Source organism: Callithrix jacchus, chromosome 17, assembly GCF_049354715.1.
Source record: "Callithrix jacchus isolate 240 chromosome 17, calJac240_pri, whole genome shotgun sequence".
In the NCBI taxonomy this organism is placed as follows: domain Eukaryota; kingdom Metazoa; phylum Chordata; class Mammalia; order Primates; family Cebidae; genus Callithrix; species Callithrix jacchus.
Window position 1 is genome coordinate 14165413 of NC_133518.1, and position 18118 is coordinate 14183530.

Below are 18118 nucleotides of genomic sequence, written 5' to 3' on the forward strand. Positions count from 1 at the left end.
AAGAAGGCCATTTTCAAATGGAGAAAGCTCAAAGGAATCCCTGATCAAGGAAAGAGCAAAAGAGACGTATACAGAGGGAATGCAATTTTATTTCTGGCCTAAGCAAAATATAATTAAGTAAAGAATATCTACTTTTCTTCGCCTCCCCATCCCCTTCCCTAAATCACATACCACAGGCAGAACTCCAGTACAGATCAGGTGGAACTTTGCTTCTGTTCCCCTTGAGTGGTATGAACAAAGGTAAGATGTTGTTTCCAATAACCGCAAAACAGCAACTCATGTGCTCTTTTCACACTGCTACCGCCCTTGGTCTCACCAGTCTTAGGAAGTAATCAAACCAAACTTGTTGAGTATTGCCAAGTAACTACGACTTACCTAGGTTAGTAATAAATGTTTAAACCAAGCTGGGCACAGTGGCTCACTCATCCCAGCACTTTGGGAGGCCAAGATGGGTGGATCACCTGGGGTCAGGAGTTCAAGACCAGCCTGGGCAACGTGGGAAAACCCTGTCTCTACTAAAAATATAAAAACTACCTGGGCATGGTGGCGTATTCCTGTAGTTCCAGCTATTCGGAAGGCTGAGGCAGGAGAATCGCTTGAGCCCAGGAGGCAGAGATTGCAGTGAGCCGAGATCATGCCACTGCACTCCAGCCTGGGAGACAGAGGGAGACTCCATCTCAAAAATAAAATGAAATAAAATAAACAATAAATAGATAATGTTTAAGCCAGGGCATGAGACATTTTCAAAGGGGTCAGCCACAGTTTGAGGTCACAAGGTCCTCAGCTATAGTATTGCAGGAACTGGCTGAGAAAATGGCTCTTGCCCTCTTACACCTTATGAAAATCGCCAATGTGGTTATGCCACGGGCCACAGAACAGAGCAGTTTCTCAAGGAGTTGATTACTGCCATGGTAATGAAGTGATGTGGGGATCACATTTTCTAAGAACCAAATGAAAACACATAATCTGGTAAGAAGACGTAATATGTGAATGCAAAATCATCTTGCCAATCTTTCAAGAGGGAATGGTATGGCAACCATTTCCCCAGGGAGGATCTGCTCTCTATACCAGTTGCTATGGTTTGAATATGCCCTCCAAAACTCCTGTGAACATTTATTACCATTGTGATAGTATTAGGAGGTGGGACATGGAAGAGGTGATTGGGCCATGAGGCCCCCATGAATGTATTACTGCTTTTCTCTTGGGAAGGAATTAGTTGTCTTGGGAGTTTGACCCACTTCTTCTCTCTGTCTTGTGTACTCACTTGTGCCTTCTGCCATGGGATAAGGCCCTTGCCAGATGCTCGTAGCATGCTCTGGGACTTCCCAACCTTGATAATCAGAAGCCAAATAAAATTCTCTTCATTACAAATTACTCTGTCTGTAGTATTTTGTTATAGCAGCAGAAAACAAGCTAAGACACATCCATGCTGTCCAACAAAAATATAATGAGTCATTACAAAGGTGAATCACATAAGTAATTTTTAATTTTTATAGCAACATTTAAAAAGTTGAAAAAAGGTAAAATTAATTTTGATACTATATTTTATTTAACCTAATCTGTCTAAAATATTGCATTTTTTAAATGTAAGCATAATTTTAAAGTATTAATGAGACATGAATAAAGCGACTGTGTGGTTTTCATTTACAGTACATCTCAGTTTGAACTAGCCACATTGCAAGTGCCCAGTAGCCATGTGCATCCAGCAGCTGAGGTGTCGGACAGCACAGCTCTATACCAAAGCAACTATCTGTGTACCTCCCTTCCCGGAACCACTCTGCACTGGTAGTCATGTCCCAATAACCAAAGGGTTAGCCAGTCTTAAGGCTCTGGCTCAAGACACATGATAAATCTCCTTTGTTCTCTCATGTATTCACTTAGCAAACACTGGTCCGGCAATTATTATTATGTTTCAAGTAATGTGTTTCCTGTGGTAACACGAAATGAAGCTCCATCTCCGCTTTCACAGTCTAGTTGAGGAAAAACAAGTCAGACAACAATAATAAAACAATGCCTTGAATTTTTTGACAGTGTGTGTACAGGGGGCTTTAGAAGCCCAGAGGCAATTCAGTGAATGAATAGAGAAAAGAGGGAAGCTGGAAAATGCAGGACTAGTGAAAGTCCTCAAGGAGTTCAAGGTAGGCTGGGCGCGGTGGCTCACACCTGTAATCCCAGCACCTTGGGAGGCCGAGGCAGGGGGATCACAAGGTCAAGAGATGGAGACCATCCTGGCCAACATGGTGAAAACCTGTCTCTTCTAAAAATACAAAAATTAGCTGGGCGTGGTGGCACACACCTGTAGTCGCAGCTACTGGGGAGGTTGAGACAGGAGAATTGCTTCAACCTGGCAGGCGGAGCTTGCAGTGAGTTGAGATCTCACCATTGCACTCTAGCCTGGGTGACAGAGAGAGACTCCATCTCAAAAAAAAAACAAAACAAAAAACAGTTCATGGTAGAAGGTCTATGGCTGTCTCGCAAAGTAATGGCCTGTCTCAAGGATAGACAAATTATGCCAGGGAGCCAAATTCAGCCCATTGCCAGTTTTTGTAAAGTTTTATTGTAACACAGTCACTCCCATTGACTTACATATTATCGGTAGCTGTTTTCCCACATTAGCAGGTTCACTAATGGCAACAAAACCCAAGGGCCTGCGAAGCCTAAAATATTTACTGTCTGACCCTTTATTGAAAAATTTGCTGAGACTGTGAGATTTTCATTATAGGTAATATTCAAGTAGAGGCTGGATCCATCCAGGATATAGAAGGAATATGTTCTTTAAAAGGGAGAATGGAAACCTTTAAAGTTCCTTCACTCTGGGCAGGTTTGTGATTATAGGCCTGCTTTTCTACAACAAAAACAAGTCATACTCCCTCATTTGTCTTTGACTGACAGCCCTATTATGGGCAACATTGCAAGTTGTAGAAAAGGAAATCATTCCCTCTACGAGCATGGTTTAGGTAATGCACCTGACTTCTTAAATACAGTTTACTGCCGCTCTAAATAATGAAGAAAATAAATGTGTGGCTTCCAGCATCACCAAGCCACTATCACAGGAAATGCTGCAATTAATTCAAAGGAAGTCCAGGGGACAGCAACCCGACCTGCCACTGACTGCATTTCCCAGCAGACTAAAAACCAGGCTTTCCCTCTTGACCACAGATATTAATCATGGAGCAGCCCTTCAACCTTCATTGTTCTTTACAAGGCTGAATGGACACCACAGAGAAGGATACCCCCTCTGAGATGACCTCTTCAGCCATCACCGAAGCACATTTCTGGTATTACTAGTAGTATGTTTATTGTTTGACAAATAGTGGAGGCACAGAAGTGAATCACAAAGACTCCATTTAACTCACACACACAAAGACTCACACGAGCCACCCCCAAAGACAGTTATGTTCATTCCATCCCCTCTTTGAGTATCTCCTCACTGAATATGTCAAGTCTCAGAAGATGCTCAAAGGTGAAGGTAGCTAAAAAATCCCCAAAGCATTTGGGTCAGAAAATTATTTATAGCTGCTGCTTACTTCTCTCCAGCAGTGGCATTGGAAATACTTATGGGTTTAAAGCAAATCTTCCTTCTTTCCCTCCTGTCCTCATGAAGGGATTCTCTTCCTTCTTATTTACCATGGCCGCTATGCCATTGAGCTGTACTCTTTCCTGCTCTCAGACTTGTACTGACCCTTGTCATCAGTCTGAAGAAACTGGCTGTTTTAAAAGAAAGGGGAGGGGAAAAAAACCTCTCCAGCACTGGGTGGTATAAAGAGAGGTTTATACACGATTTAGAGCCAGCTGGTGAGAATACTTGGCATATGTTGACCCCACTCCAAGTCCCCAAGCTGAGGGATACCTGCAGTAATAAAAAATAGTAGAAGATTTGCTCCCATCAAGCCTTATTAAAATGCTCCACTGGGAAGAGTGACTGTAGGTTGGGAGGGGAAACGTTCAGTCAATGGGATTCAGAGCGATGTTCCCTCTTCTAACTCCCATGGCACAAATCAGCTGAACCAGTGCATGGTATTTCTCAAATCCTGCTCTGCTCTGTTGTCTGGATGCATGTGTCTCATTCACCTAAACAGTGTGTAAAAATTCCTTCAAGGCAGTACAACGCCACGTGTTCTTTTGTGTACTTCCAATAGATGCTAACACAAAGACTTCATCCTAAATTCATTTGAAAACTATTTTTTGACGTGCTACTTTTGAAGCCTGTGAGCTAGTTTGAATACATTTTAAGAATTTTTAAAGTTTTAAGAGTAATCAAGATACAGAAGAGAAGGAGCAGACTTTTTCATCCTACCTTACTATGACAGGCAGGATAATAGCCTCCCAAAGATGTCCGAGTTCTCATCTCCAGAATCCATAAATGTGTTGTCACATGGTAATGGAGAATCAATGTTGCAGTTGAATTAAGATTGCTAATCAGCTAAAACGGGGCGATTATCTGAGTGGACTCGACGTAATCACAAGGGTCCTTAAACATAGAAGCAAGAAGCAGAAGAGTTAGTGTCAGAATGATGCTACGTGAGAAAGCTCTACAGCCATTGCTGGATCTAAAAATGAAACGGGTCCGTACGTCAAGCCACACAAGCAGGCTCTAGGAACTGGAAAAGGCAAGAAAACAGATGGTGCCCTGGAGGGTCCAGAAAGGAATGCAGCCCTGCCAGTTTCTTGCTTTTAGCCAAGTTCTGACCTCCAGAACTGTTAGGAGGCCATGATTATGTTGCCTTAAGCCACTGAATTCGTAGAAATTTGTTACAGAAGCAGTAGAACTCGAAGGCATCCAACGAAGACTTAGGCAAAATGAAGGAAGTTTAATATTTGAGGCATTTTCTTCCTGATAGGTTCTGCCTTCAAGAGAACCTTAAATCCTGTACGACCAAAGGGTTTCTATGTAATGAGGACTAAGGAGTCGCATGACTGCGAGGCAAACTCTCTGGCCTCCAAGGCCCTTTTATGTTTCAGGCTACATACTATGGAGGGCAGAACTAGCCTTTTTTGTGTGTGAAATGAACAGTTGCTTCTGTAGTATGATTTCAAGGGAAAGGATAATGGTTTCCTCATCTACTTCCCTAGAAATAGCCCTCCCACTTCCCTACTGGGCTCTGAGACCTGGGAAAGGAATATCACAGCCAGTTGAATAGGTTACCATCCCTGCTTTCTGTAAGAAAATCTTCTATCTGTGGATATCAGGGTCTAGTTTTCACAATGCTAGAGTGCCCGGATAACAAAACATCTGTTGAAAAGTGGTGTCTCCAAACCTGGTAAGCAGCGGATGTTAATTGAGATAGGTTAACAGCCCATGATACTGGCTGGAAGCACAAGGGAACACATGGAGACACACACATTTGCCAAGCCAGAGAGGAGAATAGGAAGAATTGGACTCCGATGACCATTTTTGCTATACTACAATTTTGCTTCCTGTCAACACTTAAAGGGGCAGGCTTCCCAATTCAGTCTGTATCAAGTTGATTAGCCTGAAAGGGCTGCAGAAGCTGCTTCCATTCCATTTTCCAAGTGAAATAGGAGCCTCCAGGGTTCTTGAAATTGCTCAGTACTGAGGTACAAGTCTAAAGCACTTATGGGAGTTGGCCTGTAGCCCACTTCTTATGAATACACATAAACACACCTTTTACTGCTCAATAATGTTTTTTCCCTTTTGCAACTTTTTATGAACGACTAAAAAAAATGGGGCTTGTATTTTAATTTTTTCAGGAAAAAACACACACACACACACAGAAATACCAAATCTTCCAAATGGAAACTTCTCTTGCCTGCTGCCTCAACCGAAAATTATTTGTCAAGGGAGTGGTCAAAGCTTCAGCATCGACAACTCAAGATATTAATTTGGTCCAAATCCAACTGATTTGCTTTCCAGACTGAGTTACTACATTCCTCTTTATGAGCCCAAATCTCTTTCTCTGGGGTGCTTAAGGTGCAACGCAGCAGCATTCATCAGCTCTCTGTGCCCATGGGATGTGCTCCCCACCAGCTCTGTTGCAAATCAGCATTCTTTCCCACTGGCTCCCATCCAGAAGAACAAAACGTCCTTCCATCCATGCATGTCTCTTCATTTCCACATCCACACCATGAGTCCACACCTTCATGATCACCTGCCCGGACCAGTACAATAGCTTCCTAACTGGTCTCCCTATCTCCAATATCCACATTCTCCAATTTATGAGCCCATTGCTGCCAGAATAATCTTAAAGGAGAGATGCAGTTATATTACCCAGTTCAGATGTTTTAATAGTTCTCCCTTTTTCACCAAGTGCAGTTCAATCTCCGTAACCTCTCATTCAACAGCAGATGACCTGACCCCCAATTACCTTTCCAGATGTGTCTCACGACTCTCCTTCATGCATTCTCGCTGCTGACAGCATGGAAGGTTTGGCACTCTGCAGTGTAGCCCACACATGGATTTGCTTTGGGCACTTAACAGACCTTTGTTGCAAGCCATAAAAACTGACTCTGGTTACCTTAGGAAAAAGGGGATATGCTGGAAGGATGTGTAGAAATTGACAGAAACGGAAGTGTTAGGCTTAGGAACCTCAGTCTGGAGTTATGGGGCAGGGTCTCAGAGTAGCAAAAACTGTTGGACAATCTTTTCAGGGCACAACCAGAGTGAACAAATGAGGCCGAAATTTTTTGCTTTTTATTTATTTTACATTATTATTTATTTATTTATTTTTCAGAGACGAAGTTTCTCTCTTGTTACCCAGGCTGGAGTGCAATGGCATGATCTTGGCTCACCGCAACCTCCGCCTCCTGGGTTCAGGCAATTCTCCTGCCTCAGCCTCCTGAGTGGCTGGGACTACAGGCACGCACCACCACGCCCAGCTAATTTTTTGTATTTTTAGTAGAGACGGGGTTTCACCATGTTGACCAGGATGGTCTCGATCTCTTGACCTTGTGATCCACCCGCCTCAGCCTCCCAAAGGGCTGGGATTACAGGCTGAAGCCACAGCGCCCTGCCTACATTTTTTATTTTTATTATTATTATTATTATTTTGCCACTCTGCTCAGATTACGGAGAGGGTATCCAACTGACCTGGCTTTACCTAAAGGAAATTAGAGCATCTCTTAGATAATTTTGTAAACTTTACCCAATGGATGGAGAGAATTTCCCCAAAAGTAAATCAGAGTGTCGGGTATAAAAAATAAATACTAGAGGCTGGGCAGCCAAACACAACAAATATCTGTGGCACATAATCCCCACCTGGAATGTCTGTTTCTACCTGCCAAAACTCTTCCCTTCCCTCACGACCCGGTCCAGACATCATTCTGAAGTCTGAGCTCATCTCTCGCATTGTCAACTCTAGTCCAGAGCATGTTGCTCTCTTTCAGTTCTCTTTACTTTCTGCCTTGTTTTCGAGTTTTTACATTTTCTTCTCTTTTTCACTTTGTAATGAGAAAATCTTTGTAATGAAAGTCAGCTCCCCTCACTATGCTTCCGTTTCTGGGTCTTTGAAAAGGATATAACAACGATTCCTCAGGATCACTGTGAGTTGAATTAATATCTGCACATAATGAAATTAGTTCAGTGCCTGACACGGAAGCTCTCCATATATGTTAGCTGTTGTTATTATCATTTTCATTTAGTTGTCATCCTAATCATTATTAGTACATAACTCTTTGAGACCAGGACCTGTGATTTGTTCATCTTTAAAGATCCCAGTCAAATATTTTGTCCACAAAAGCTGTTTGCTACTTCTGGTGAATGAATGACTCAATTCACAAAGCAATCAATCAGTGAAGGAAGAAAAAATTTGGAAGCTAGAATTTGACTAAGCCTGCCCTTTCTATGTTTTCCAGACAATAAGGGGGCCTCCGCCATAAGAGCAAGGATTATAACAGATGTTCCAAAAACTAGACAAGAAGAAGGCCTGACATTGAACATTCATGCCATGGTCCTGAGGCAATTGGAAATAAAGCCCCAGTTCTGTTTGTTCTATTGCGGCCATGGTCTATGCCTGCAGGAGACTATAAAATTGGAAATAAATGGAAAGAAGAGATGGAGGGAATGGGAAGAGATAACACAAATAGGCATTGTCAGGAATTTTAGCGAGGTTCAGTGATAGAAAACACATACACATCCCAGCCCAGGTCCTAATTCTCTAACTCTGCCACTGGCCCCCTCAAGAGACATCGTCATTTGCTGCCACTGCATACAATAGTCACACAATACATACAATAGTCATGGATGCTTTTCAGGTGTCCCTTAGTTACCATGATGGGTCTGTCATCTGCGAATTTATCTAAAGCTTCTTCAAATCCATTTATATGTTCAGCCACTGCTGCCTTCCACTTGTATCTTATGGCTTGGCTTAAGTCTCATCTTGGTGGCCATGGATAGATGAGGAAAAAGCAAGCCCGACCAACCGTGAGCTAGAGAAAATTACATTTAAACCTTAGCCATGCCGCTCCCTCAGCACCCTTGGACCAGAAATTTGCCCTCATTCCTTCACTTTGATTCATTTAAAATTGACATAATAATCTCAGATGAGTGCATTAAAGGTTAATTAGGTTTTAACATTCTCATGCCACTCAGGATATGATGAAGATTATATAAATGTTACATCTCATTATAGATCCTGGATAAGAATTTTTCTTTAATTTGACAAATTTATATTTCTACCTGTTCGCTCCCCTGCCCTCCACGTCATCGTCATTTTACACACTGGATCCCTGCAGGGCCCCAGCATGTGTAGATTATGCACTGCTCTATTCTAGGGGATGACACTCACATCCTATCCACGCTAGATCCCCCCATTCCTTACAAAAATGTACAACAGCAATCAAGTGTCCTGAGGAGGCCGTGCCTTTCTCTGCTTCACTGGATTTGAGACACCAGTATGTATTCACCCACTTTATCCTTGGGTCTTTAAACAAACTGCCATTTATGAAATAGATTCCACATAGTGAAATGGTATTTTAAACAGAATGCACATGTAGTAGTTACCTCCTGCAGCTGACTTCCCACTCAGTACATAGGCCTCTGATTGGAGCTGTTCCTCGAGGAGCAGATTTGGGGGCCGCTTTCTCTTCCAGCCCCAGCTCTGGGTCCAGAAGATACGCTCTCAGGCAGGTCTAAAAATTAATCAAGCTTGGATGTCTTCTCTCCAGAGCCTCCATTTCTGGCACAGAAATTTGTCTCAGCCTGATTGAGAGGATGCCAGGCAAATCCACAGCACTAAATGTGGCTCCAATTAACTGTATCTTTTATTCTCTCCTCAAAGGGAGGCTGGGCCCTGGACCTGGCTCCTCACAGGAACTGAAGAGTGTGTGCCCAACCCTCGGAGTGGAGCAGAAAAACACCTCTCGTTTTGTTTCTAGATTTACTATTTTGAGTGGATTTAAGGGAAAAAAACACTATTGTTGTTTTTTATTTTCCTTGCTTCCCATTGCTTTTACTCAAGTACATGCACACAAACATATAATGTAATCACACACACACACACACACACGTCACCTATGTAAAACAAGATTTAACCATTCAACAGGAACGGTTATGCATGTAACAGCCTTGGGAGTCAGAATTCTCAGTATGAAGTAAACAATCATCCATCGAGTATTTATTCAGCTCTTAACACTCAGCTTATTGACACTACAGGGGAGAAAGGCAAAATCCTTGCCCCAGGATAGGAATGGAAAGATGGCAATGGACTTACTCTACTTAATCTCATTTTTTAAAATCTGTAAAATGAAGAAAATAATGCTTACATGCACAGACCATTAGCTAATTAAAATAATACACTTAAAAATTCCAAAGTAGCTAATAAATGTTTAATAAATACATATGGAAGGCCCACTACATTAATAAAAAAGACAAGCATTGTTCCTGCTTTCATGGAGCTTTTACTTGTATTAGACTTTATTTTTCCCTCAAGAAGTGCCAGAGCAAAGGAGCAATCAGTGGTGGGCTAGAGGCAGCTTGCCCTGGCTTGCAAGAGCCAATTATTAAATGCTCTAAACTAGGCTGGGCATGGTGGCTCATACCTGTAATCTCTGGGGAGGCCAAGGGAAGCAAATCGCTGGAGGCCAAGAGTTTGGGACCAGCGTAGTCAGCATAGCAGGACTCCATCTCTCCAAACAAACAAAAAACAATTAGCCTGGCATGGTGGCATGCACCTATAGTCCTAGCTTCTAGCTACTCCAGAGGCTGAGGCTGGAGGATCCCCTGAGCCCAGGTGTTGCAGGCTACAGTGAAACACAATTATGCCACTATACTCCAGTCTGGAAAACAGAGTAAGACCCTGTCTCAAATCAATCAATAAATATTTAGAACTAGTTGTTAAACCATTGGTAACTTGAAATGTGAATTGATTGTTAAACTATGGGTAACTTCAAATGTGGGAGTTATTACATGATATAAATTAACAAACACTACAAAATCAGGCTTCCTTTTTTTTTTTTTTTTTTTTTTTTTTTAGAAAGCCAGTTTTCCAGCCGGGCGTGGTGGCTCACGCCTGTAATCCCAGCACTTTGGGAGGCCGAGGAGGGTGGATCACAAGGTCAAGAGATCGAGACCATCCTGGTCAACATGGTGAAACCCCGTCTCTATTAAAAATACAAAAAAATAGCTGGGCATGGTGGCATGTGCCTGTAATCCCAGCTACTCAGGAGGCTGAGGGAGAAGAATTGCCTGAACCGAGGAGGCGGAGGTTGCGGTGAGCCGAGATCGCACCTTTGTACTCCAGCCTGGGTAACAAGAGCGAAACTCCGTCTTAAAAAAAAAAAAAAAAAAAAAAAAGAAAGCCAGTTTTCCAGGACACCTTTGTGAGTAATAATATGAAAGAAAGAAGAATATAGTATGGTGGTTAAAAAGAGGAGTAAGAAATGGTGGCTCATTTCTACAATCCCAACATTCTGGGAGGCCAAGGCAGGGGGATTCCTTGAGCTCAGGAGTCTGAGACCTGCTTGGGCAATATAGTAAGACTCCCTCCTTACAAAATTTTTCTTAAAAAATTAGTCAGGCACAGTGGCACATGCCTATATTTCCAGCTACTCAAAAGGGTGAGATGAGAGGATTGCTTGAGCCTAGGAGGTCGAGGCTGCAGTGAGCTATGATCACGCCACTGCACTCTAGCTTGGTGACAGAGCAAGACCCTGTCTCAAAATAAATAAGGAAATAAGGATCTCCAATTTGGCAGACAAGAATTAATAATCTAGTTCTACAGTCTATCAGCTATGAGACTTTGAGCAAGTCATCTAGCTCCTCTGAACCTAATTATCCTCATTCATAAACTGGGATAATAATGTAACTTACTTTTATTAGTGTCCTCAAGCTGCCATAACGAAATACCAAAGACCGGATGTTTATGGTTTTCTCACATTTCTGGAGGCTAGAAGTCCAAGACCAAGGTGCCAGTCTAGTTGTTTGTGATGAGGGCTCTCTTCATGACTTGCAAATGACAGCCTTCTCATTGCATCCCCACATGGTCTTTCCTTGGTGTGTGCACATGGAGAAAGAAATCCATGTCTCTGGTGTCTCTTTTTGTAAGGACACTAATCCTATCAAATCAGGGTCCCATGCTTAGGACCTGATTTAACCTTAGTTATGCCCACAAAACCTCCATTGTCAAATATACTCAGATTGGGGGTTAGGACTTCACCATATGAATTTGGGGGTGAACACAAACATTCAATCCATAACACTACCTCCTAGGTTTATTCAGAAGGTAAAATGAGATGCAGTATGTAAATACAGTGCATCAGAGGTGCTCAATAAATATTGGCTATGATTACTATTACATATTAAATACATGTATTAGTTAATTCTCTAATTGCCATAAAGAAATACCTATTATAACTCAATCAAGACAGTTGCAGGTAGAAAAAAAAAAAAAGAAAGAAATACCTGAGACTGGGTAATTTATAAAGAAATGAGACTTAATTGGCTTATGATTCTACAGCTGTACAGGAAGCATGCTGCTTGGCTTTGGGGGAGGCCTCAGGAAACTTACAATCATGGCAGAAGGCAAATGGGTGAGCAAGCACTTCATGTGATGCAGAAGGAGGAAGAGAGAGAGGGGACAGGTGTCACACATGTTTAAAAGATTAGATCTTATGAGAACTCACTCACTCTATGGTACCAAGGGGAAGTGGTGCTAAACCATTCTTGAGAACTCTGTCCCATGCTCCAAGCACCTCCCACCAAGCCCCACTTCCAACATTAGGGATTATGATTCAGCAAGAGATTTGGGCAGGGATGAAAACCAAACCATATCAATGCATGAGTCTGGCTTCGTGGGGTGGTGGGAGGGGATATTAGAGAAGGCAAGTCTACAGTCAAGACAATCAGGCTGTTGGAAAACCCAAGTCTAGACAACGACAGCTCTTATTACATAAACAATTAATAAGATATAGAAATTACTAGGAATGAAGTCGAGAAGAAGAAAAACGGTCAGAAATCGCTCTAGAGAGTCTGGGTAACTAGAAGTTAGAAACTGATGAAAAAAGATACTATAAGATGAGAATCAGATTTAGAAGCATGATGAGAGCCTCTGAAACAATTGCAAATTTAAGACACTGACCAAAAATATCCATGATCCAGAAATTTCAGTTTATGACAGTATGTATTTATCGATCAAATATTTATTGAGTTTCTACTATGTGCAAGGTATTGTAAGGCATACAAAAATGATCAGAATATGGACCCTGTGTCTGATGTGCATATGGCCTATTAAGTGAGAGAATATGAAAAGAAAATTGTCATGCAAGCTTGAAAGAGATTCAAATTAGGTGCAACGGATTTTCAGAAGAAAGAGAGGTGGCTCCATGCTGGGGAAAGATTAGGATTTCATGAAAGCAGAAGTATGGGGCATAAAGGATAGACTGGATTCGAATAAATAGGAAGATAGGGATTCAAGTGGAAAAATGCATTCTCAAAGAAACTTCCCTCTGGCATGAACAAACACACTGAGGTGAGAAAATACATTCAGCAGGGTCGGGGGGGGGGGGGCGGGCAGTTCATTCAGCCAAAGCATAGAAGGTCAATTGGAGAGTAGCAGGAAATCAAGGGGGCTGTGGTGGCTCTGGCCAGTTGTCCTGGTGCTTGAGGAGGCAATGCCATGAGTTCAAGGCCAACCTGAGCAACACAACAAGCTCTCATTGATTAACAAAAAAAAAAGGAAAAAAGAAATCAAATGGGAATGTTATCAAAGATCAACAACAAAGAATCTCAAGATCTAGGTTACAGAATTCGAACTTGATTTAGTAGATAGTGGTATGCCACGATGTTTTTCAAATAAATATAAACATCTTTCATCCCACCTAGAATTGATATACTTAGACTCTTACATTTCACGAATCTCTAAATAACCTTTCATCAGCTGTGCTGACTTCTAAGGTGCCTGATTCCTGGCATTCGTCCTCTAGTAATCCCTCAGCAACCAGGCTGTTCAAGATCCCGCATTTCTCAACTTCTGGAAAACTAAGCATCTCTAGCCTTTAGCTACCTTCGCTTTTCAAATCTCAAAGCTTCCTCAAAAAGGTGAAGTAGAAAAGTCCAGCTACTCTCACCTGTGCAGGTGGCGCATGAACGAGTTATCTCACTGAGCCAGGGCTGCCATCGCAAAGTATCATAGCTGGGTGGCTCAAACAACTGAAATTTGTTTTCTCTTAACTTTGGAGGCTGAAAGTCTGAGATCAAGGTGTCAGCAGGTTGGTTTTTCCTAAGGCCTCTCTCCTTGGCTTATAGATGGCTGCCTTCTCTCTGTGTCCTCACATTGTCTTCCCTCTGTGTGTGTTCCTAGTGTCTCTTCCTCTTCTTTTTTTGTTTTTCTTTTTTTTTGTGATAGAGCCTCGCTCCCTCATACAGGCTGGAGTACAGTGGTGCAATCTTGGCTCATTGCAACCTCTGCCTCCTGGGTTCAAGCAACCTCCCGGTCTCAGCCTCTTTAGTAGCTGTGATTGCAGGCACCTGCCACCACAGCTAATTTTTTATATTTTAGTAGGGACAGGGTTTTGCCATGTTGGCCAGGCTGGTCTTCAACCCCTGACCTCAAGTGACCCGCCTGCCTTGGCCTCCCAAAGTGCTTGGATTACAGGTTTAAGCCCCCATGCCTGGCCTGTTTTCCTCTTCTTAAAAACAGCAAGTCAGATTGGATTAAGGCCCACCCACATGACCTCCCTTTTTTTTTTTTTTTTTTTTTTTTTTGAGACAGAGTTTTCGCTCTTGTTACCCAGGCTGGAGTGCAATGGCACAATCTCAGCTCACCGCAACCTCCACCTCCTGGGTTCAGGCAATTCTCCTGCTCCTGAGTAGCTGGGATTACAGGCATGCGCCACCATGCCCAGCTAATTTTTTGTATTTTTAATAGAGTCGGGGTTTCACCATGTTGACCAGGAAGGTCTCGATCTCTTGACCTTGTGATCCACCCGCCTGGGCCTCCCAAAGTGCTGGGATTACAGGCCTGAGCCACCGCACCCGGCCGACCTCCTTTGATCTTCTTTACCTCTTTAAAGACCCTATCTGCAGATGCCATCACATTCTGAGGTACTGAGGCCTAGGACTTTAACGTATGAATTGAGGAGGGCTGTGTAGGGGAACAGTTTAGCCCTTAACATAGTAAGCAAAAGAAAGGGAAGTCAAGGTTTTTGACTAATCAAGAATTTTGGGAAGATCTCTTCTGAGCCCTACTCTCCTCTTTCTTCTCACTGAAAGTGTCTCAGAAGAGAGTCAGAGGAAGAGTGGAGGCTGATGTGTCTGTGCTCCAGGCCACACACAGGCACACCTAGTGTCTTTCTGGAAAGCACCTTCAAGTATGTGCAAGTACTTGCAAGAGGCCTACGTGCTTTCAAGAAAGACACTACAAGATTGTGCACTTCTGGAGAACATTTCCAGAATGTTCTTCATGTCCATACCCCTAGCACTTAGCCTCTGGTCTAACACAAAACAGGCACCCAGTCAATGGTAGTTGAAGAGAGGGAGGGAAGATAGGAGAGAAAGCAGACCGAGGCGTCAACAAGGTGATGGGGCCAGGGCTTTGGCACTGAGGTCTGCCAGGCTTCCTTTACTTGGGTGCTGCCGGCCTCCACGTTTAGATTTCGAGCTTGAAAACAAAGATCATAATCTAGGATCATCTTTATTCTTCCAGCCAAGATGCCTCACGTGGAATCAAGCACTCACTGAACATTCAATGCATGTTCACGAAATCGAATTTCCTCAGTGAAGTGAATCTACTTTCTCTCACTTTTGGGGAGGATGATGTGTAGATGAGTCATACTTTTAAAAATCCACAGCTTTTTGTAGATGAGTCATTCCTAAAGTCGAGACTATAATGAGTTTACTATTATTATTATCGTGACTGCTATTTCCACCTCTCGTGCATTAGAACACTTAAAGATCCCATGGGTGAAGGAGACCAGAGTCTTTTAAAGACTCAAAAGTAAAGCAACTTGCCTTCACCTTCTCTCCACCACACTACCAAGAATTAATTACGTACTTTGGGGAAATGAACAGAAGCATTATTTCATCTACAATGGGAAAACCAGGCCCTCGGGACTCAGAGGGCTTCAAAGCTGAGCCTGCTAAGCTGCATCAATTTAAGGAGGATTTAAATGCTTTACCCTGCTTCCTCTCTGTCAGTAGTGAGTCGCAGTTAGATGAGAAGGCGGCTGGCAATGACAGGAAGCATCTTGCATGAGGTTAGTTGGCATAATCTATTCTAGATTCACAAACTCTAAAGATGGCAGTCATATCTCTCGTGTTAGCACACCTTTGAATTATTATTAAAAACAGGGATTACCGATTAGAAAAAAAAAGCCTTGCGTTTCAAAACAGATGAATTTCTCAATTTCTAGAGAAATTAGAAATGCTCAAATGCTGCTAAAGATAGAATTAGCTTCTCCTGTTAAGACATTACAGGGTCAGCCAGGCACGGTGGCTCACGCCTATAATCCCAGCACTTTGGGAGGCTGAGGTGTGTGGATCATGAGGTCAGCAGTTCAAGACCAGCCTGGCCAACATAGTAAAACCTCATTTTTACTAAAAATACAAAAATTAGGCGGGCATGGTGCCACATGCCCATAGGCCCAGCTACTAGGGAGGCTGAGGCAGGAGAATTGCTTGAACCCAGGAGGTGGAAGTTGCAGTGAGCCGAGATCACACCACTGCACTCCAGCTTGGGTAACAGAGTGAGATTTCGGCTCAAAAAATAAAATAAAATAAAAAGTATATATATATTTCAGGGTTGATGCTGTGTCATCTGTGCATTATAAAAACCCAAAAGGGGCCAGGCGCAGTGGTTCACGCCTGTAATCCCAGCACTTTGGGAAGCCAAGGCAGGTGGATCACGAGGTCAAGAGATCGAGACCATCCTGGTCAACATGGTGAAACCCCATCTCTACTAACACGTGCCTGTAATCCCAGCTACTCAGGAAGCTGAGGCAGGAGAACTGCCTGAATCCAGGAGGTGGAGGTTGCGGTGAGCCGAGATTGTGCCATTGCACTTCAGCCTGGGTAACAAGAGCGAAACTCCATCTCAAAAAAAAAAAAAAAAACCAAAAATCCTCGAGTACTGTGAACAGTAACAACCCAAGCAAACTGAGCCTGGAAGAGCTCCTTTGTCCATGTCCCTCATCATGTCCCACTCCACTTCCCCTCTTCTTCTCTACACCTGGCCCTCTCTGATTAAGACAGTCACCCACATAAAGAAGGCAGAAGCCCAACAAAGGCAATGTGTTCTTTCCCTTTGTAACAGTGGAATCTTAAAGTGTTACCCAAATCTAGCAGCACACCACTTTTAAAGATCTTCAGCACGCTTCGTAAGTGTTAATCAGGCCATAGGAATTCACCAATTAATTCAGCAAGGTTTTCTTGAGCATCTACGTTATGCCAAGGATGGTGCTTTCGGAAGTACTGGTCAGGGTCCATCACCACAGTGTGTGGCCACCCCACTGAGGCTCAGACCTCACTTGCACAAAGGGCCAGTGTCGTCCCATCCAACGCAGGTTTGTAAAGTCTTCCCAAAGACACAGCGACAAGAGTGAAACAAGATGTTCTTCATGGCGCCTGCAGTACACTCTGAAATAGGGTTTGTAAAAATCTGTCTTGTTACTATCTTGTGAAAGTATTTATAGTACACTGCATTTTGGTGTTAAAAGAAAAATTGGTCTCATATAAATATACACACACACACACACATTTTTTTAATACAGCACAGTTTTAAAATCCTATTTTGACATTTTTCCATTTGTAAATATACTGGATGCTTCAATACTTGGAAATGGTGCAAACCTCTCTTAAGAATATAAAATAATAAAGATAACATGAAACCGTGGGGATGACACTTAAATCATTTCAAAATAGCAATTACTATCCTTTTTTTTTAGAGGTTTCTTATTGATTGTTTTTATAAAGGCCTGACGGCATTTCGCTGTGGTTTGAAATTGTATTCTGCTTCACTTTAAATCCCACCTGCATCAGTTTCACTCCATTCTTTCTTGAGCGATTGGTGTAGATGAAGAAGTTACTTATTGTCATTTATACTGGCTATTTCTTATCTTTTTGCAGTGTGTGTGGACAGAGTGCTTTGCTCATCATGGGTGCTGAACAAATGTCACTCAAATTTAATTAATCAAGTCAAGATAATCAATATATAAGAAAAATTTAAGCTATCGAACAAACTATTTATTCCAAAACACTTCATGGATATTATTTCACAACATTTCTGTTGTTTTTATTTTCTCTGATTATACAGCTGTGGAAATTGAGTCTCAGAAAAGCTAAGTAACTTGTCTCCAGGGTCACACAGCTAATGAATTTCAGGGCTGGAACTTTCGCCCCAGCCAACCCGATCTCAAAAGCTATGTTTTGGGCTCTACCCTAGGCAGTGTCTCACCTTTGTTTTGGGGGCAGGATTTGGCTGCCTTTAATTGCCAACAGACTCCACATGTACTTTCTAATGAAAACAATTCTTAAACTACGAACAACTCTACAGGAAATTTGAAAACATAAAGAGCAAATCTAGAGAGGTCAGAGCTTTGAAATTTTTTTTCCATCATATTTCCTGAAAGTAATTGTTCAGGAAGATAAGGTGGCACTTCCAGTAAAGCTATGACGGTCCCAGAAATGCTGACTCACTTGTAATGGAATGTCATTCCTGGAACCATGTCC